The sequence below is a fragment of the Dermacentor albipictus genome, chromosome 6, assembly GCF_038994185.2.
Source record: "Dermacentor albipictus isolate Rhodes 1998 colony chromosome 6, USDA_Dalb.pri_finalv2, whole genome shotgun sequence".
Classification (NCBI taxonomy): Eukaryota; Metazoa; Arthropoda; class Arachnida; order Ixodida; family Ixodidae; genus Dermacentor; species Dermacentor albipictus.
This window is the reverse complement of record NC_091826.1, coordinates 2,209,684-2,231,186: the sequence shown is the minus strand read 5'-3', so window position 1 is coordinate 2,231,186 and position 21,503 is coordinate 2,209,684. Positions and strand designations below refer to the sequence as shown.

Here is a 21,503-nt window from a genome sequence, read left to right as displayed (position 1 = left end):
AAGACTTCGATGGACCACCTGGATTAACACAATGAACCGCTGCTCATTGCACTTTCGAAGATGGTGATCTTGCAAAGCGCAGTGTGCGGCATTCCAAATAAACAATGTGATAAACCCAAGCCAAACATGTGCATAACCTCATTAAGAAACACAGACATAACCAATAATATAGAAAGACTTGAATAAGCCATTGGAATTAACCCAGTGATAAAAACCTGGGCTGCACATTTCAGCTTCGCTGGTTTACCGTCTGTACAGGGTGCATGGGCAGTAACTTTTTCTGTTATTGTTTGTTAAGTATTGTATAATGTTGCGCCAGCAAAACACGTTGGGCTAGTTGGTGCAATGTAGTAGTACTGCTTTTTTTGCTGGTTTTTTTCTTAATGTTGTGCCCTTCTTCCTTTTGTAACAACTTTTTTATTCCCCCTTGCATAATACTTCAACCTTGCAGCCTGCGAGGTATATAAATAAATAAGTACATAAGCACGTCATTCATTCATCTGCATACACCTCGCACCATTCCTTGCTCAACAAACGTCACTGTGTTGATGTCTCGCAGCGTGCATCTACATTAACTGCCGTTTGTGTTTCGGTATGGTTTGTGAACAGTGTAATGCATATAGATTACATGACATTAAGGTTGTGACCTATGCGGTGCATAAGCAAACCTTGCAAAAGATGACAGGTTGGATTGTTGAAAATAAGACAAATTGTATATACCGCAGTTACTTTAACAGCATTTAATTGACCACTTGACAAAAACTTCACTTCGCATAGATTCCAACATGTACACTGAATCTGCAGTTTTCTTTTTTTGCTTATTAATGCAGTCGTTACTGCATGGCCACATTGTAGATTTGAAAACAAAGTGAAATAAATTTGTTTGTTGCAATATAACAATATGTGTAGATCACTGCGATTGTAACCCCAGAACTTAATACAAACATGCACACTATAGGACACAGACAAATGTTCAGGACAAATTTCAGAATGTTTGCATCCTGATACTTATGAAAGTGAACGGTTTCATTCCATGGCTATCAATGAGAGGGAGAGAGAAAACTTAATTGTGTTCGTGGAACAAAAACGCATTGATAAGCTTAGACATATAGTAATTGCTTAACACTTTCGAAATGAATAATTATAGCTTGCTATCGACATTGAAGCAGCCATTCGACAGCAAGAAAAGGAATCAGTTTTTCCAGCTCTGAACATTGAATTGCAGGAAATGCAAGCAGGCATAAAATTCTGCCAATATAATGTTTAGGAATACCAAATTGGAATAAACATTGAGGCTTGCATTTGTACTTTCTCTGGCTGAGCAATCTAGTTTGAAATGGCTCCCATAAGCATGTCGTACCAATGTTGATCTAATACAGGTTGAATGCATGACTAGCTTAAGAAATCTGGATGATTGCTATAAACTACAGTGAAGAAACTATAATATCTAGTAACATTAATAATATAATAATAATATTTATTTCCACAAAACAGGCTATCCGTGAGAGGCGTGCTAGGCTGAGCAGAAAGCTGAAAAATTCTACGGCAAGTGCGCCTGCCGTGGGCCTACAATCCTGCATTATGAATAGCGCGTATTGATATGGTCTTCTTGTTAGAAGTTCCGAGTATACTACCAGCGCGAGACACGGGACAACAAAGTGGACGAGAAGCGTGTCTTTTAGAATGCTATGTTACAACGTACTGGTTTCTACAAAAGTGTCGGTAACTGCTCGAAACATTTGATGCGTCGGCTTTTGCGCCTTTAGAAATATTGAGAGGGAGCTCCCATATATATATTCGCAGCGCAAGCACGGCGATGGACAAACCAGGCTAGCGCTAAGGTTGAATTTCACAACACAATTTTCATTCCACGTCGTAATCACACAGATCGTTTGAGGCTTCGTTCAGGGGCACACGCGGGCGTTCGGGTTGGTGCTTCTTGTTGCGTTTGGCGTAAGAATATGGCTAGGAGCAGGCACCACATATGCGCAATGACAGGCAATATACACGCATCTTTTCTCCAGAAGGTGACGCCGAGCACGGGTAGCGCGAGGATCTTGTTGGGCTGACACGACAACTTCGTGGCAGCCGAATTCCGAATACTGCATATACGGTGAGGGTAGCTATATGAACTTGTCGATAGGTCATCTTGCAGATTGTTGTAGCACAGGCAGAACGAAACGGTCATAGAAGGTAGATAAGACAACACACATCGCTGAACCACCTGCGAACAGCTGATTACGTGCGCGATGTCGCACTGAACTACAGAAACCGCCGTCGCGCACCCCAAGACAAATCATAACTAACGTTTTTAAATGAGTAAAAGAACATATTATTTGCTTACAATCAAGAGAAGTCAATAATATTATAGTGTAAACGTTTTATTCACTACAATAAAAGAATTATGCAGCGCGTGCCACGAAACCTGGCACTAAGCAACCCTGTGCGTCGCACCAGTCGCATTGTTGAAATCGCAATCATGTGAAATGAGCCCTCTAAAAATCGCATTGCGACGCGTGCGACAGCACCGATTTTCGTCGTTGCAGTCGCAGCATGTGAAACAGCCTTAAGCGCGCGCAAGACGGCTCCCGAGGAGACCACATCGGGGCGTCTGAAGGTGCGTACGTGTCCCTCTCTGCCGGCGGCGGCCCCCTTCGTCCGCCGCCGGCCGATGGTCACTTCGGCTCGTCGGGGTCCCGGCCTCGGCGGGCGCGCGCGCACTCTTCCGTCGTCTCGATGTCCTGAGGCAGCGTCTGCCGATCGTGCCCCCATCTGTTCGTCTGTCGTTTCTTTCTATTTCCCCTTTCTCTGCTGTGGGGCGCGCGATGGGAGGCGCTGACCGAAGGATAGGCAACCTCTTACTGCTGGGGTTCTTTGTTCCTCGTTTCTTTGTTCTCTCTCTGTCGCGGTGGGCCATTAGCGGCCACCGGCGACCATTCGGCCATGTTTTGTGTAATTAGATTCAGATTCGGACGTGATGTTAAAACGTGTGTTTGTATTGACTCCCAGTTTAATAAATGTACTTTCTGGCTTCTCGAAAGCTTTGCCTAGGGTCTCCCTTGCTGCGCGCGCAGTCTCGCCTTCCCCTAAGCTGTGGGGCCGGCGGGGCGCGTACGCGCGCAGCTGCGCGTCGGCACACGGAGCGGGCCGGAGCAGGCGCGGACGCGTGGTGCCCTGCGCGCGTGGCGGCTCGGAGTGCTCGAACCTGCGGTGGTCGTCCGGCGCACGCGGAATCGGAGCGTGCGCGCCGTGAGCGTCGCGGGTGAAGACCACAAAGTACAGGCGACATTGCCACGCAGAAGTGAGCCGACCCGGATCTCGGAAGCCTTGCTGAGTACTTGCCAGGCAAGACCGACTTTGTCCCGATGGTATTTAGGCGCGGCTTGTCTTCGTTTTTCTTACGAAGCGACGTCGTGGTGAAGAACTTTTCGCCAGCCCACGCAAACTACCTCCTCGTTGTGCCCGCAGCACTCCGGTCGGAAGCCCTGCACGATGGTCAGACAGCCGGGCACCTCGCGTTCTCCCGTACGCTCGCAAGAATACAAGAGAAGTACTATTGGCAGCACATGACCGCCGATGTTACGTGAAGACATGTCGAGAGTGCCAGCGACGCAAAACACCATCGACGACAAGGCCGGCGGGATTACTACACCGGATCGAGCCTGTCTGTCTGCCGACCGTTGCAGGAGATCGGGATGGATTCCTTAGGACCCTTTCCGACGTCAACTAAAAACAAGGGTATCTTCCTGGCCTCCGACTACTTTACCCGCTACGCCGAAACGAAAGCTCTGCCTAAAGGCAGTGCGGCCTTATATAATCACTAAATTATTCGTCGAGAACATCCTGCTGCGACATGGTGCGCCAGAATTCCTCATTACTGACAGCGGAACGGCTTTTACAGCTGAGCTTACAGAAGCCTTCCTGCAGTATACCCCAGACAAGCCACAGGACTTCAACTGCCTACCACCCGCTGACAAATGGTCTTACGGAGCCCGCCTGAATAAGACCCTCGCCGACATGCTATCAATGTAGGCCGAAGTCGAACACAAAACGTGGGAGGCCATGCTCCCATTTGTCACATATGCTTAAAACACGGCAGTACAAGAAAGAGAGATCACGCCATTCAGGCTGGTTCATGGAAGGAACCCGACGATGCATCTCGACGCCATGCTGCCGCACGTCACCAACGAAGAGAATGTCGACGTCGACGCCTATCTCCAGCGTGCCGAAGAAGCCCGACAGCTTGCCCACCTGCGTATCGAGAACCAGCAGAGGACCGACAGCTGACGTTACAATCTAGGACGACGCTACGTCGAGTACCAGCCCGGCGACCGTGTTTGGATTTGGACCCCGATACGCCAACGAGGACTCAGTGAGAAACAATTGCGACACCATTTCGGACCTTACAAGATTATCCGACGCATTGGCGCACTGGGCTATTAGGTCGTGCCAGACAGCATTTCGCAATCACAGCGTCGCCGCTCGTGACCTGAACATGTTGTGCGCCTTAAGCCGTTCTCCCAGCGCTAACGAGCTTTGTTTCTTCGTTGTTGTTACTTTGTTTTAACTGTGGCTTTTGTTTTTCGCTGTCCTGTTTGCAGCATCGGTACGACGCTTTTTAAGAGGGGGCATTGACACGTGTAATTCATCTTTATCGGGTGACCGCGTTTCACCGTCTCAAAAGTGTTATCGCTCACCGAAGGATGAGTCTGTACGTATCAGAATTTTCTCGAATGTTATCGATGGGTCTACCCGCTCTCTCTTGTCACCGAACTTTGTGTAATCTAATTGCACGTATGCGCGAGGCGAATTCTGTAGTACTTTCTGGAAGACACGCAGCCATTAGTTATTTCGCTGGAAGCTTCGATGACTCATGTATAAAAGCCGATGTGCTTGTCCCGCTGTTCAGATTTTGACGATCAGCGAATGTGTTCGCCGCTGTCAAAGTGCTTTGAGTGGAACTTGCTTCTGTGGGCAAAAGTTCGCCCAATAAAAGTTAGTCTCATCATTCTCAAGTTTGTCCCTGCGTTATTCGCCGTCACTACCACCTGACGATGTTTACGCATGCGCAGATAACTCCTGGCTCGGACATCACGTGGTTATTTGTGAATCATTCACAATAAGTTGGAAGTCCAGCGCTCGTCCCTGTCGTTTCATCTGCGTCCGTGTTCCTTTGTGCTGCCGGCTTTTTGGATTTTCTTAGCGACTATACTTCCCACGCGAGTGACCGTGGGACCCTGTTTCGTTTCCGAGAGCGGCAGAGTCCAGCAACCAGAGAAGCGTGTACTGAAGCCGTGCAGCAGGTAAGCGCCCAATCTTAGCATTCCTGCCGAGCATAGCACCACTATTTCGACCCACCCGGTCTCACTCGACACGAAAAGCACCTTACTGTATCTATTGCGAATGGACGTCGCCTTTCAGAACGCTGGTTCATGTCACTTACCGTGTCAGTAAAACATGTGGTACAGAAGGAACTTCGCCCATTGCGCAAGATGACCAGAGGCTTCGCGCCCGTTTCTGGCACGACACGTCGTTCACTCGCGCAGTCTGCGAGAGAAAAAAAAAAGAATATTGCTGCGTTTCGTTTACAGAATCCTATGTCAGTAGCGTAGCAAGGCGGCGGCACAGCGGGCACGTGCCTCATCGGGCAAGTGGTTTCCCTCTTCTAAGCAAATTTCTGGCTTTGCCACTGGTGAGAGCCTACGATTGAGTGAGCGATGAACCCTGTTGCCGGTCACTGCGGTCATGCGTGCGTGTTGTGAACCTTTATTATGTCGTTTTGCTTCTAATCTATTTTGCGCCATATTACTGGTCGGCCTCCATAGAGGAGACCGAGTTGCTGCATCTAGCTTGTGCACGAGGCTGCACTATTTATTCTTCCGAAGGACTCGTTAAGAAAGGCAAAATCCAACATCCACCCGTTCATAGCAATTGCTACAAAGGAAACTCAAAACGGGTTCCTCGAAAGAAAAGCCTCGCAGTTTAAGAAAAATTCGTCCTGGTCCGGGACAAGAACCCGGGACCACCGCCTTTCCGGGACGCATTTTTACATTGCTTATACATTACATTGCTTATTGCTTAATAACAATGCGGGGGCCATCTGGCAGAACACTGTAAACGTCACAATTGACGTCCGTATCTTCGCGACACCAGGTTTCTGGCATGGTCTAGTGATAGACTAGAAAGGGAGATATTGGAAGCTTTTTACATTGCAAAGGTCGAGGGCACGTGCATTAGTTGCCCTTCAGTGACGCTTACTGAAAAAGAGATAGCTTTTCTGAAGAGATAGGGAGGTCGTGATGTCACGATGGGCCATTCTTGGTTGCATCTATTTAAAGTTCTGTTTCTTCAAAAAACATTCAGTTGGAAGTAGCGCCTTGTCTGTCGTACATGTTGTTCTTTCGTCCGCGTCTTCGTAGCGCTCATTTCATCAAGTGTGCTTATAGATGCAGCGGGGCGTGGCGTTTCTCGCGGCGCTCGACGTTTCTGCGCAGGCGCGAGTAAGAGTGGGTGCGAGAGAGAAAATCTGGGGGCCTTTGCTCCTTGAATATTTTACTCTGCCTAGGCACTACGGAGGTTTATTAGCGCGTGTTGTATGCGTTCGTCCGCTAGACATGCCGGCATGGCGCAGTGCGGTCGTGTTCGTATGCGCTCCGCCGTTGGCTGCCCGCGCGGTGAGGCAGTGGGCACGGGCGCTCCATTTGGTGATCGCTGTGTCTGAAGGGGCAAGGTTCTCACTGGTGTTGTACAAGTCGCGGGTCGCTTTTCGTCGCGACGATAAATTGCATTTTAAAGCGAAGCTTTCTTTGCCTCTTCTTTCGACTTTCCCGCTGCTGCTGCTGTCGCGCTCACCGCGTCGGGGGGTGGTTCAGAGTGCGTATATAGATGACAGGCGCGAGTAAAAGAGGAAAGTAAAACTTTTGCTTGGGCTAGTTGGTTCATGCTTGAATGAGTAAAGGCAAGGCGCAAAAGACCAGGACTGGAGGACACAAACGACTGGTTCTGGCGTTTGTGTCTTTCAGGCCTGGTCTTTTGCGCCTTGCCTTTACTCATTCAAGAGTGGAAAGGCGACGGGAGAAATTCGTTTTCACCCCACCGCGTCGAATGTGCGCAATGCCTTCTGGAGCTCCCTGGCTGTCGCCACATTAGCTGCTTGACAGCTGTATTTATTCGTGGCTCCCCTAAGAAGCATTGCAGAAACTGCCGCGCTTCCCTTTCTACTAACGTGCGAGGCCAGAGCGGACGCAGATAGAACTGTAGAGAGAAGCGGCAGTTCCCGTATATGATAGGTGGGGGAGGTGACGAGAGCGGTTGCGGGGAAGCAGGGTAAGCTTATGTTCAAGGTACGGTATAGTACGTTGCTGCTATTCCTGAAAAATAAACACCATGCAAATATGTCAAATGGGCAACTTACGCAGGGCGTGAAGAACCAGAACCGCATTAACTAATTAAATCACACCGCAGGGTCCAGGAGGTACCGCCGCGGTAGCTTTGCGGCTATGGTTAAAACATGTTGGCGAGCTAGTTGGTTAGAATCCATGGTAGAGTGTATAAGCGCGACTGGACGACTGGAATCGCGGCAGCCGCATTTCGACGCGGGCGAAATAGAAAACGCACGTGCCCTTAGATTTTGGTTCACGTTAAAGAACATCACAGTGTCAAAATGAATCCGGAGTCCGCCACTACGGCTTGCCTTATAGTCTGAGTGGTTTTGGCACGTACAGCCCCATAATCCAATTCATGTTTAATACTTCTGCCACAATGCGATGTGCCATGTGAGGACATGACAATACTCAACCCTCTCAAAGGTTGCAGAATATAAGTGGAAAGTTGGGAGAGTTGGTATACATTCATAATGGGAACAGCGCGAACAAGACGACGACGGTATGAAAGGACACAGGACGAGCCCTCGCCCGGCAGCCACATGGGGTCTTCAGACATGACATGACGCCCGGCACACAAACCATGGTGGCCCCGTTGCGTTACCACTTAAGCCCGTGGATACCGGCAGAAAGTGTGTGTTTGGGGGGGGGGGGGGGGTCTTCAGACATGACATGACGCCCGGCAGCCACATACCAGCCAGAGCACGCTTCTTCCACGCATTAGCGTTTCGTCCTCCGCAACCCTTCCTCGCCGTCGATTCTCGTGGGAAGCCGTGTTGGCCAGCTCAGACCCAGTCGTTCAGACCAGGGCCATGGAGTCGGCCACCCAGGTCGCCGTCTGCCATGAGCTGATGGCCATCTAGCACGGAATCGTCCGCACATGCGTTCTGACGAAAATAAAGTTTTTCCGTCTATCTCGCCGGCTGAACACGGCTAGGTCGTCCTCTGGCGTTACTGAGAACGTTTACCTGCAGTGTTAAAATATTCTCGTAATAGATAATTATAAGGAGGCTTGTTGCGGTCTGAACATTTGTTATGTTAAGAATTTGCATTCGGTTTCCACTGCCTGGTGCTGCTTGCCCAGGATTTCACAAGTACATCTTTCTTTTTAGGGGCACGAGCATCGAGTGACTCTTGTTTCTTGCACAGCACTTCCGGTTCACCTCCCGAGACCACCGAGGACGAAATTCAATATAAATACGAAAAAAAAGGAAAAGAATAGTACAGTTCAAAAGTCATGGGTTTCATTATAGATACATCATGAACACACGTTTAGTTGCAAGTTGAGTTACTGAAGTGTCTGGAATAATTAGAATTACTTAGAAATCCCTGATTACTGCAAACCAAAGCACAGTATCGTAGACTTTAAGGCCCCGCCACATGAGCACGACTTGGGCGAAATTCCTGGAAACGCGGAAGTACCACACCACACGTACGCCATCGTACTCTTGCGGACGTGCTCCCACGCATGCGCAGACAGTGCCGCCCGGCTCGTACGTGTCGAAACGCGGCACAGTCTCGGTGAACAGCTGCTCTCTGTTACCTTCGCGCTCGGGCTGCCTCGCGTCGGCGCGCATAGCTACACAACTACGGCGCAGTGCGTTCAGCTCCCAGCCAAGCATACCGATATCGGGCAAGAAAGTGCTTAAGCTTTCCTTCTTGCGCTCATCGGAGAGCTCTAAAATATTACTTTTCTACATATCGAAGCATTTCGAGGCACCATCAGTAACCAAGTGCGGAGTGGCCTCTTCCAGGGCGTCTATGAACGAGCCCAGTGAGCGCGCGCTTTTGCCTGTATCTGTGGATGCAAGCCATCACTCCTCGCGAGAAGCGAGCTTGCGCGTGTACGTCTGGTCTCGGCTTAAAGCTGAAGCAATGACGTCACACACAAGAAAGTGGCATAATATTTAACCGGCTAATAATCGCAAACTGTTGCCTGGCATAACGGACGTGACGTCACTCCCGGCCTCGCTTCTCTCCCTGTGCTCACCCGCACGCTCGCTTGCCGGCAACAGCGGCACGCGCTCGTTACATGCTCTGACGTCAGCACCGGAGAGGGCGCGTAAGGTGAACGCGCCCTCTCCGAGGGTGATGAAAGGTGCGCCGCTCGTAAGGGGCTACGCCCCGCCAGGCGGCGCGCTTTCTTCCTCCTCGTCCTCGGTAAGGAAGCTCTGGTGAAAGCAGTGGAACAAACTTTGAAAGATAGACGAATACCAGACAGTTAGCGACAAAGTAGAATTAATTTAATTGATAAAGGCAAGGGGCGAGAACGATAGAATTCACTCGTATAGACCGTTGACCCTTACATCGGTAATATACAGGCTAGCAATGCAAGCAATCAAATGAAAGCTTCAAGCTTGGGCAGAGAATAATGGCATTTTGGGAGAACTTCAGAATGGCTACAGAATAGGGAGGCGTTTGGATGATAACTTATTTGTTCTTACTCAGTGTATTGAAATATCAAAAGTGGAAAGGAGACCAATATATGTGGTCTTTTTAGACATTACAGGAGCCTATGACAACGTAGACCGCAACATATTGTGGGATATTCTGAAAGGGGAAGGCTTAGGTGACAATTGTCTACAGCTTTTGAGAGATTTACCTACAAAACACCGTTTGCGTTGAATGGGAAAGGATGAGAAGCGAGGAGAAAGTTCATATCACCAAGGGACTGAGACAGAAGTGCCCTTTATCCCCGCTGCTGTTTATGATGTACATGGTGAGGATGGAGAGGGCGCTAGAAGGAAGTAATATCGGCTTTATTCTCTCATACAAACAGGCGGGCACAGTAGTTGAGCAGCAGCTTCCAGGTTTATTTTACGCGTATGACACTGCGTTGCTAGCTAACACGCAAAGTGGTTTGCAACGTCTGGCTAATATCTGTGGACAGGAAGGCAACAATTTAGGTTTGAAATTTAGTGTTAAAAAATCAGGTGTTATGGTATTCAATGAAAACAATGAAGAGACAGTGGATGTACAGGGCCAGAAAATACCTCGGGCAACAAAATATAAATACCTTGGTATATGGATTAACGGGGGCAATACATATATGGAAACACAGGAACAAAACAATAACAGTGAAGGGGAAGAGAAATGCAGCCATAATGAAGCACAGAGCGCTATGGGGATGTAATAGGTACGAGGTCCTCCGAGGTATGTGGAAAGGTGTAATGGTTCCAGGCCTTACTTTTGGAAATGCGGTTGTTTGCTTTAAATCAGGGGTACAATCAGGACTCGATGGGAACCAAAGGTCAGTGGGTCGCCTCGCCTTGGGCGCTCACGGGAAGACTACAAATGAAGCTGTGCAGGCTGATATGGGCTGGACTAGTTTGGACTAGGCTGGACTCGGCCGCCCGATTGGCCTGACTTATGAAGGACTGTTGTCCCAGGTCAGAGCTGGTTAGCTGTGCCTCCCATTGCTCCATTGCGTGGTGTGTTTTATCAAACGGGTGTGATTCACAATCCCAAGTAATGTGTTGTAGTGTCAGTATGCTTCCGCACCACGGGCAATCGGGCCTGTAGCGAGTGGGGAACATGGCATCCTGTAACTTAAGGTAGGGGAATACCCCAGTCTGAATTTTGCGCCAGTTGGCGGCTTCCTCTCCACTGGGTTGTGCGTGAGGGGGAGGGTATTTTTTTTTCTGTTTGTACCCTGCTGAGCGAGAATCTCCCGGGCATTCGTTGAATTGGGGGCACTGGCCAGGTAGCCACTGTGATAGTGACTACGTGGCACTGTCCCAGTCGAGTCGGCCCGGTTAATAATACCTCAGGCTAGCGAATCGGCCAGTTCGTTCCCCTCAGGGCCTGTATGACCTGGACACCATAGAATCCGGTGATGACGGGCGAATTTTGTCGGTATTATTGAGTGACATGTTTTGGTCACGTGGCCCCTGAGAAACAGGTGACATTACAGTGTACTAGAAGAGTTATTCTAGTACACTGTAGGCGACATGCTTCTTGTGAGTCTGTTATGTTGACGCTCTTTGGCGTGCGTTCCGCGTGAGCGAGGGCCATTGTCACGGCGAAAGTTTCGGCAGCCGCCGGAGTTCCTGCCTTGACGGATGCCGTAAGTTGTTGCTGTGTTTTCGTGTCGACGATTGCCACTGCGTACCTCCTGACGTTCTTTAGGGCACCACTGGCGTTCGAGTGTACGTTCGAATACGCGGCTGCGTCCGTGTATATTGTGTTGTACGTGGGATTATTTTCATACATTGTTCTAATATGTTGTGCGCGTGCTTTTCGCCTTGCTTTATTGTATTCAGGGTGCATGTTTTTGGGTATGGGGGCCACTGTTACTCGAGCTCGTGTTGAGGGCGGTAGTGGTAATACGTATGGTATGGTATGATGAACTTTATTTAATGTCCTGAAGATCAACCTTTAGGTTGACGCAGGCGGCTCCCACGTCGGGACAGTAAGGTTTAACCTTTGAGCCATATCGTGAGCCTTCTGGACGGCCTGTACTTGATCGGAAAGAACTCTACTGTGTAGGACTCGCCGCCACCAGTCTCTCTCTTTGTCACAGTCTGTGAAAGTCACAGGACACTGCCAAAGCATGTGATCCAGAGTAATGATGCCATTACACTTCTCGCAATTGATTTGTACCTCCCTTTCAGGATATAGCTTATTAATAAAGTTTGGACTTGGATAGGTTCTTGTCTGCAACAATCTCATAGTCACTGCTTGAGCTCTATTGAGCTTAGCGTGTGGCACTAGGAATTCCCTTCTGTTCATGTAGTAATGCCTCGTTATTTCATTATATGTAAGTAATTGGTCCCTGTTCTCCTCCTGTATATTATTAAGGTCCTGGTCGCGTAGTACACGGATAGTAAGTCCTCGTGCAGCTGCGTTAGCCATCTCGTTTAAATTCTTCCGAGATGGATCGACAGACCCCATGTGCGCAGGAAACCAGCGGATTTCGATCCCTTGGCTGTCCAACTCACCGATCAGCTGGGCAGCCCTTTTGGTTACAAAGCCATTGGTAAAGTGTCTAATAGCCATCTTAGAGTCACTGTAAATCTTCGTCCACTTATTATTCCTTAAAGCCAATGCTATCGCTACTTCTTCCGCGACTGTCGTGTCTTTAGTCATGATTGTAATAGCATCCCGAGTGAGACCATCTGCATCTACTACTACTGCCGTAAAGGCTTTCTTTCCTCTGACCCATGCAGCATCTACAATAGCCGCATGTTCTCTGTCGTGTTCTATCTCTTGCAGGAGAGCTTGGGCACTTGCCTTTCGTCGTTCCAGGTTGTGCACCGGGTGCATATTTCTGGGGAAAGGAGTTGTTTTGATTATCTCTCTTATGCTATCTTTTAGTTCTACTGTGCCTTCACCTGAAATTTTGGATTCGGTTGGGCAGCACCCTACCTCTTCTAGTATTGCTCTACCTGGCCTTGTTCCAGAGAGCCTCTCTCTGTGGTCAATTTGCTGAGCTTAAATTATCTCGGCTATTGTGTTGTGGAGCCCCAGTTTCATTGATTTATTATCCGGCGTGGTAATCGGTAACCCCACTGTTGTTTTGACTAGCCTTTTAATTAATCTGTTCAACTTGTTTAGATCTGTGTCCTACTGAGCATCCCGGCTACATAGAAGTGACACAAGGCGAAAGCGTGGACCAGTCTCATGGCGCTCTCCTCTCCCAGCCCTCTGTGTCTGTTACTGATTCTCCTTAGCAGTCTTATTACTTCAACAGTCTTGCTTGTGATTTGTCGTATTGTTCTTCCGTTTGCCCCGTTTGCCTCCAGGAATAACCCTAAGACTCTAATGGATTCTACTTATTTAATAGATTCGCCTGCCTTCGTGGTTAGTACTAACCTGGGTTCTTCCTCGGGAACATATCCCCTCGATTTTCTACCCCTTCTTCTGTTCTTGAGTACAAGGAGTATAGACTTATTAGCAGAGCATTTGAGTCCCATGTCTTCTAAAATAGACTCTACCTCATAAATGCTCTGCTGAAGTCTTCTTTCCGCATGTCCCATACTTCCTTCAGCGCTCCATATAGTCACATCGTCTGCATAATTGGTAAAGTAATGCCCTCTATCCCTTTTAATCCCTTTGCCACTTGGCCAGGTTGAAAAGCATAGGTGACAAGACCGACGCTTGTGGCGTCCCTCTGTCACCGAGATCCATCTTCTTTGATTTAATATCCCCGAATCTAAGGTGAGCTGAACGATTGCCAAGAAAGGTGTTGACCACTTCATAGTTTCCTCCCCAATCCCAGTTCGGAAATCACTTCAAGTATTGCTCTATACTTAATTCTGTCAAAAGCTTTTTCGACATCCAACCCCAAGAGAGCTCGAGTGTTTTTTGGTTTAGCTAATAGCAGTTGATGTTTGATCAACAACATGGCATCTTGTGTGGACAAGCCTGATCTGAAACCAATCAGATTGTACGGTAGGATGTCATTGTCCTCCACATATTTCGTTAACCTGTTCAACATGACATGCTCCATTGTCTTCCCTAGACATGATGTTAACGAAATTGGCCTCAGATTATCCAAGTTGAGTTGCTTGCCCTGCTTTGGTATTAACATAGTACTGGCCGTCCTCCATTCTTCTGGATATACCCCACCTTTCCATAGTTCATTAATGTATGTGGTCAGATATTTCACTGATTCGTCATCCAAATTCTTAAGCAATCTGTTAGAGATGCCATCCGGGCCAGCTGCTGACCTACTATTGAGATCATACAGTGCCGTGCGTACCTCACTTTCGGTGAATTCCTGATCCATATATTTGCATTCTACCCCTAAGTAATCGGTATAACTCGCATCCTGATCCTCTTTCCTGAAAGGCAAGTATTTAGTAGCCAATCGCTCCATTATGCTCTCTGCGCTCGCAGTCTGACTTTCCTTGTGTACAAGTTTCGCCACTGCCGTACGTCTGTTCGATTTAGTGCCTTTTTCGTTGAGCAGATGCCTGAGAAGACTCCAATCGCCTCCACGTTTTATCCTTCCGTCTACACATTTAAAAACCTCATCCCATTTTTGTTTCTGCAAATATCGTGCGTGTTCCTCTATATTCTTATTGAGCTGAGCAATTCGTTTTCTAAGTCTCCTGTTTAAGCGTTGTGATTTCCATCTTTTTAAAATCGATTGCTTGCCTTCGATCAAATGCGCCAATCTACTATCAATTTGTTCGACCTCTTCCTTTGTCTCTATAGCCTTAGTTGCTGCATTCAAGTCGTCCCTAAGCTGAGCCACCCACTCTTGTAGTCTAACGCGCCCCTTTCTATCTGTGTCTGCTCTGTCTGTTCTGATTTTTCTAAAGTGATCCCAGTGTATGTAAGTGAAATGCTTTACCTCCACCCCCGTAGTTTCCACCATTGTGTGTAGTATATAATGGTCGCTTCCTAGGTCCGTACCAGAGTTGATCCAGTCTGCCCTGGGGAAGTTATAAGTGAAGGGTAAATCCGGGGTAGTGTCCCTTCACGTGGAACTGCCACCCCTGGTAGGAAAAGCTGGGTCCGTGATAAGAGAAAGGCCTAAATCCGTGGCGAGACGTGTTCGCTGATAAATTATGGGTGTGGGGAAATACGTGGCTTTGTCAGCCGGGCCCGCCCTGCGTGAGTGTAGTTCAAGCGTTCCCTCTGGGAGGTTAGTGTGGCTTGTTTTAGCTCTTCGAATGTGTTGGGTACTCCTAAGGCTAGCAGGCGCTGTGTGGACGTCCCCTTGGGTAGTACGAGGGGCGCTTTGCATGCTGATCTTATTATGACGGCTACCTGCCTCTCCTCCTCGCGCACGTGACTCGGCATCACTAGTGCTTGGACGAGCCTCAGCGTGTCGTGTTCTTGCATGCCAGCTTTCCTATAAGTTACGCGACGGATCATTTGCGCAATGTTATTTGCGGTCGTTTTCAATGTTTTGATGGTGTGGAATGCTTGCCCGCTACTTTGGAGCCAGAAACCCATGATCAGCGAAGACCAGCGCCGAGGTGCGAGTGTCACTACGAGACACCTAAGTCAAGGATTAGGGTCACCTACTATTGTTTTATTGCGTGTTCTACGCAGCTCTTTTTGATGCCGCTTGACCATTGCGATTATCTTGTCCCCTAAACATGCGTGGCTACAGAGCTATTATAACAAATGATACGCATAACGACTTAGCACGAGGAAAGCGGCAGATGGAAGTTCAAGACGATGAGGAAAACGAGAACAAGGTGAAGCCAAGGTTTCGACAAGTGGCCTTGTCTTCCTTAAGGCCGTGAAGAAAACGAGCCTACTTGTCAAAACGTTGGCTCCTGCTTTCACCTTGTTCTCGTTTTGCTCGTCGCATAGCGACTAAGAGGCATAACCCGTCATTCTAGAACAGTCATTGCGTGTATTTTTCCTCGTTAGCATGGACTGTAGCTGAGTCGGTCCTTGGGTCGCCAGTCCCGACTCGCTGCGAACGCCAAGTGTCCGGGAATAAACGCGCTCAGAGGCTGCTCGATCGCAGGCTTGAAGCCAGTGCGGTGGCAGACGCCGCAAGTGCGCTGTATGTGACACGCATTGCACCGCGGGAGAGGGACGCTTCGGCCGTGTTGGACAAGGATGGCGCTGCAGCGTGATTTACCTGCGATGCACCTCAACAGCGAGTCAATGCACATGAGCCTCCAGAACATTGATGTCAAAATCTGTGGGCCTTCAGCACGTACTCAACTGATCAGCATTCGCGTACGGGCGGCTAATGCGCCCGCACATGGTTGCCTGCGACGATGTGCAGACGCTGCCCCCTTTCGAGCCATTTGGAGCCGTGTTGTACGCGAGAACCAGCAGATGTGGTCGGCGTGGAGCGCCCTGTAATCCCGGCGAGGGCCACGTGGACATAGAGGACTGAAAGAAACGCTTGCAGCAGGCCTTCGAGCCGCATTTATTCGTTCGGAGAGAAAATTAGCAGCAGTAGTGTGCCGCGTTCGTGTGCAACGAGCCCTTTATGAAACGCGAGATAGGCGGCCATTTGCGAGCTGCGTATCGTTGTCGAGTGTCTCTACACTCGATGCTTGTATATGCTTCAACATTTTTTAATAAGTGCGTTTCTCGGAAATGGGGTAGCCCAGCTAGGTGCATTTTCTATAACAGGCAGTTCAGTCAAAGCGTGAAGCTCTATTCTACGATGCGCTAAATGGCTTGCGTACCATGAAGAGCTTCAGCAGTCGATTGCTCTAATGCCTGATGTATACCATAGAATTTAACTGTTCTTCGTAATTAGGTTTATCATTAATGAGTTTTGCTCAATTGCGCCACTCATCGCAGCTCTGCCTACTCGTCGCTGCTCTCTGCAAAAAATTGGCAGTGGCTTATCTCGGTTACGCCAGGATAATTATGCCTTAAGGGCAAGCCTTCATCGCAATAAAAAAAAAAACGTAGCGAAAGCTAAGGCATAGCATGGTTAGCCTTGGTTAATCTTGATTGCAAGTCTAGATTAGTCTGGTTGTCTAGTCATGTTGCGAAGTTTAGCCGGTCGTTCGGCGCGCTGTTCGTCTGTTTCCTGGGCGATCCGTTTTCTCTTCCATCTCGTTCCGATGTCGATTCCAGGCCTCCTCCTGCTTATCAGAATTGCCGCCGTCCATGCTGCCGCCTCAACTGTGCTTGCGGCGCACGCGAGCTCTCCTTTTCAATCCTACATGTTATCAGGCATGCGACGCAGCTGGCGAAGCGAGCGGAGGCGAGCGCCACGACGAGGAACGCGTGTGACGTCATACCCAACGGCAGGCGCGGAAAGGCGTGGCGCTGCGCAGCGGCGGAACATAGAGTCACTGGAAAAAAATTCAGAGTACCGCATTCGTTTCCCCGCGCCGCCGACGCGTTCATTGGCCCAACCGTACCACGTGACTTTGGAGTGCCATATACCTTCCAAGCGCCGGGTGGGCCGGCTCATGTTCCCTACGCAGGTTCCCTACGTTTTTGTGTGTGTGTGTTACGATTGTCGCGCTCGCGTTTGACTGCAAGGAAATCATGCCTGGGTACTGCGCCTTCGGATGCAGCAACCGAACCGAGTCCGGAAAGACTTTTTACTCGATTCCGACTGGGAAAAATGACCGAGAGCGTCGTTCTGCGTGGTTACACACTGTAGAATCGGCCGGGAGAACTTCAAGCCTACAAAAAACAACCGCGTGTGCGAGGGATAAGTACATCTTGCTTGTGCTTTTCGCACTGTTTTAAAAGATATTTAAGCGAAGTGCACGCGGTGTTAGCGATGCTACGAATATAGGAGGTCATTGCAGGGATCGTTCGCGTCTTGCACGCTTGACGCAGGTACAAGGGTACGCGTTTGTTGCTCAACACACGCGGTTATTCCGTGCTCGTGGCACGCGAAGGTACACTTGTCGCGCGAGAATTTCGCGTCCTCACGTGCATCAGGTACTCGCATGATTTCTCCGTGCACGTGAGCACGCTCTCACCTCAAGTCACTCGAACCATATGGCACTTAATTGTCTTTCGCAGATCGTGGCGATCGCAGTCAATAAAAACATGGTCCTTACGAGGTCTATGATACTTCCTGTTTTCCACTTATCCTTTTCTCATTTATACATACGCATTTCGAGCTTGAAACCAATGACCAGGTGATATTCGCAACACATGCTTCAAATTTTGAGCTTGTAAGCCGAGCACATACAATGAACTGAAGTCAGCAAACATATTATGCGAAGCATATTACGAGAGCTCAACCCAGCTCCTCAGGCGCGGCGGTGTCGCCTTGAATACCACGTGACACCGTGACGTCACGACAGAGGAGAAGTGGCTTTGGCTCAACTCTTGCAAGATGGGCTGGGTGGGAATCGAACCAGTCTCCGGAGTGTGAGACGGAGACGCTACCACTGAGCCACGAGTACGATGCTTCAAAGCGGTACAAACGCGCCTCTAGTTAATGCGGTGTTGCCTTAGAAACGAGCTGTTTCTAAGGCTCAGGCGTGCGTCGCTTGCTCAGGCGCACATTTCGTTGCCGCGCCGAACGCTGCGTTGCTCGACGCTCCCCGCGTCCAATGCGGGGCGTCCAAGGCGAAGCAGAGTAACGCATGAGTTGTTTCTTCGTCTAGCCGAACCAAATATAGCCAAGCAACAGCAGTTCACCAAGCTAAACAGTGGTTCAAGAACTAAAATAAAGGCTAGTATGCTTCGCATCCTGGGCTTAACCTTACCTAAGCCACAGCCATTTTTTATGTTTTATGTTGAAATGCTACGGTGCATACCCAAGTAATGTGCTGGATGCATAACAAGAAATACAAAACAACAAAACACCGAGTAGCTTTAGTTTCACTTTGTCACTATGCATGTTACATAAACCGCTCTAAAAGCAGAACAATTTTATACATCGCTCATGTAGCTTAGAAAAAAAAGTGCTGCGTCACCAGCCGGCGTTCTTGTCTTTTTTTTTTTTACACAGGCAGCAAATCTTGGCAGTCTAAGAAAACAGTCATAAATAAGTAGAGAAGAGTAGCCGCTCATGGACGCACTAGACAGCCGCCTTCATAAATCGCAATGTAGCAAACTCTCGCTCATTACTAGTGCACAGAAGTACATATACGCTGCTGTAATGATGCAAATGTCACATATTGGCCTTCCACAAGATTTAGTGCGCAAAATGGTCATCGAAGTTGGTATTTACGCCTGCTGTGCACAGATCATCTTACGATCACGGCCAAACACCGGTGCGCACACGGCAGTCGCAGTGTGTCGTGCGTATACGGCGGACGAAGTCGCCCGGCAGAATCGAGAACGTGCGGTATCCGTTTACAAACTAAATTAAACGTATCCGGTTTAGCTTGTGAAATTATGCAATGAACGTACGTGCCTGTGACACTGTCAGGTGTTAGTTTCGTCCTGCTTGGAAACATTCAATAGAAGCTGACGGCGGTCCGCGATGTTCATCCCCAAAAGCACAAGCTTGCCTCATTCCGGCTCGAAGTGACAAAATGTTTCCTTCGTAGCTCGCTCCACGGAAGGGGGAAAAAAAAACGCGTGCATAAGCTCCCGATATCAGCGCTAAGCGGCTGCCAACAGTCGTAGCACAGTTCCAGCAGCAAACACGATCGGCGGGCAAAACAACCACCGGCTGCATTACTTCGCACAAAATATTTTATTTTCGTTCTTAGCAACCATTATCTCCGGCCACAAAGTATTTGTACTTCAGTAAGAACTCAACCCGATGTGTCAACGAATATCAAGCTCTTGCAACACGGCGCCCTTCCCGCGACGCAGTCGGCTTGGAAGGTATATGGCGATGGCCGCTCAGTGTGGCCAGTCAAATCCCGACCTTTGCGGTACTCTGAAATATTTTCCAGTGACTCTAGCGGAGCACCTGTGGCTCGGTGCTACTAGTGTCGCATGCGCAGTAGTGGCTAGGGAGCGAGCGAAAGAGATATATATACGCGACGAGGCGCGTGTTGTGACGTCATGTGCCTCCTCGGAGCACCGCCACGGCAAAATGGCAAGTTCGCGGCCAGTAGAGCTTTCGCTTTAGAAGTTTGTTCCGCAGATGATTGTAGATTTTACGTGCGCGATACGATTGCGAGATACGCCGTGGTATCCAGATTGACCGCCTGGGACCCGGTAGTGGTTGCGTGTCGATGCATCTAAACGCGGCCACTCGCGACATACACGACTAGACTGACCATTTACTAACTCACTGAGGGAATCGCGGAAACTAATCTCACTATAGCTTCGCGCATTACGAAACGCACCACGAAACGCTGTTTTGATTCCATGAACTGTGCGTTTTTCATCTGCTTCCCAATTTGGCCCCGGTCGATGCTGCAACTGCGCAGGCTGCATTTCTTCTGAGCGATAATTCTTGCGTGTGGATGTGCTCCCTTAAAAAAAAAAAAGAAAGAACTGGAGCCGGGAGGCGAAAAAGCCCCGAAGAAAGTGCTCATTATAACACAGCATCTCATCAGTTAAAGAAAATGTTTTACTGCCAGATGAAAGAATGAGTTCGGCCCCCCTTCCTAGAATAACGCGAACGCCAACACCGTTGCGCTAATGCGGCGTTAGGAATTCAGAACTGCTCGTACTCTAGAACAGAAAAAAAGAATTCCTCAATGACCTCGTCGACCCCTGCGTGCATGAACACAGGAGGAGACGCTGTCGTACGGTGGCAGCTGGTTGCGGCCTCGAGCGAGCCTCGCCGTCCGGAGTGCACCAATCATGGTGAGTTTGTCCACATTCTAGAAAGGCATGTTCCGTGTTGTACTGTAGCGCAGTTTAGCTTACTGATTCATTTTTGTGTCCCACGCTTAAGAACGGCCTTCACGTAGCTGCTAATTGCACCTCAAATGCTTTCGACTCGTGGCGTGTCCGTAGGTTACTTTTCCACGAAGCTCGACGTCATTATCTATAGTGACACGGTTTCTGGAGCATCACTGCGGGCCCGGCGTTGGGGGGCGTTATCTGCGTAACTCGTGATCCGATTAGCCCATATCTGAGTTGAGGCAGACGGCGCGTTGGCGACGCACAAGTGCGCGGATTATCAGACACGCCTCAGATGACGTCAGAGCCCGATAGCTGACTCCCCGGTCTATTCGTCACGTGCCGGCATCGTTACAATCGGCGCGAGGTGGGGCGCACTTGTCCGTTTGCGTCGTCAGCTGGGTTTAACCTCGGCAGGGCTTCGGCGTTCGTTGGGGAGAAAGGCGCTGCACACCCGAGGAACCAACGATTTTGCGAGTTCCACGTGAGCGCCATTGCGGCTCGCTTGGTGCATGCGTGCATTGCCTGACGCCGAGCTGTGTACGCGAGGCTTCGCGAGACCCATATGCGGGGCCAGTTTTCCCTCACTCCGAGTAATTCGCACGCGTTGCTGATTCCGGCTTCGACACGCTTTCGGAACACTCGAATAAATGCTGACATTCAGTATGTTACATGGGGGGAAAAACGACCAGCGTAAGTTGTACGCTTTCTGACAGTGCGCCTCTTCTGTGCCGGTATGCTATATATTTGCAGTAGATACATACAGCTCTAACCGTAAATTTAACAGCACGAGGTGTGCACTTAGGTCACGATGGAGTTCGCCGCGTTAAGCGAGCCGCGCATCCGGGACGCCGGCAAAAGCCGGGCGATTGCCATGCAAGGTTTCACAACTGCAAGACAACAGGCGAAGAGAGCAAAATGTTGTGGTTGTTGGCTTGTTTCCTCCTACCCGTTACT

General features: G+C 49.3%; 1 long non-coding RNA gene across 4 annotated transcripts in view; it reads left to right on the top strand.

Moving 5' to 3' along the window:
* The first annotated feature begins 4,998 nt into the window (after positions 1-4,998).
* LOC135917028 (uncharacterized) overlaps positions 4,999-21,503 on the top strand; it is a 120,018-nt gene continuing 103,513 nt past the window's right edge. For 2 of the 4 annotated variants that reach the window (XR_010569151.2, XR_010569150.2), the window contains exons 1-2: positions 5,000-5,303; positions 20,433-20,507. This is a non-coding gene — a long non-coding RNA (uncharacterized lncRNA). Of the gene's footprint in view, positions 5,304-20,432; positions 20,508-21,503 lie in introns of all 4 variants that reach the window. The other 2 variants (XR_011514998.1, XR_010569149.2) reach the window with 2 other exon arrangements.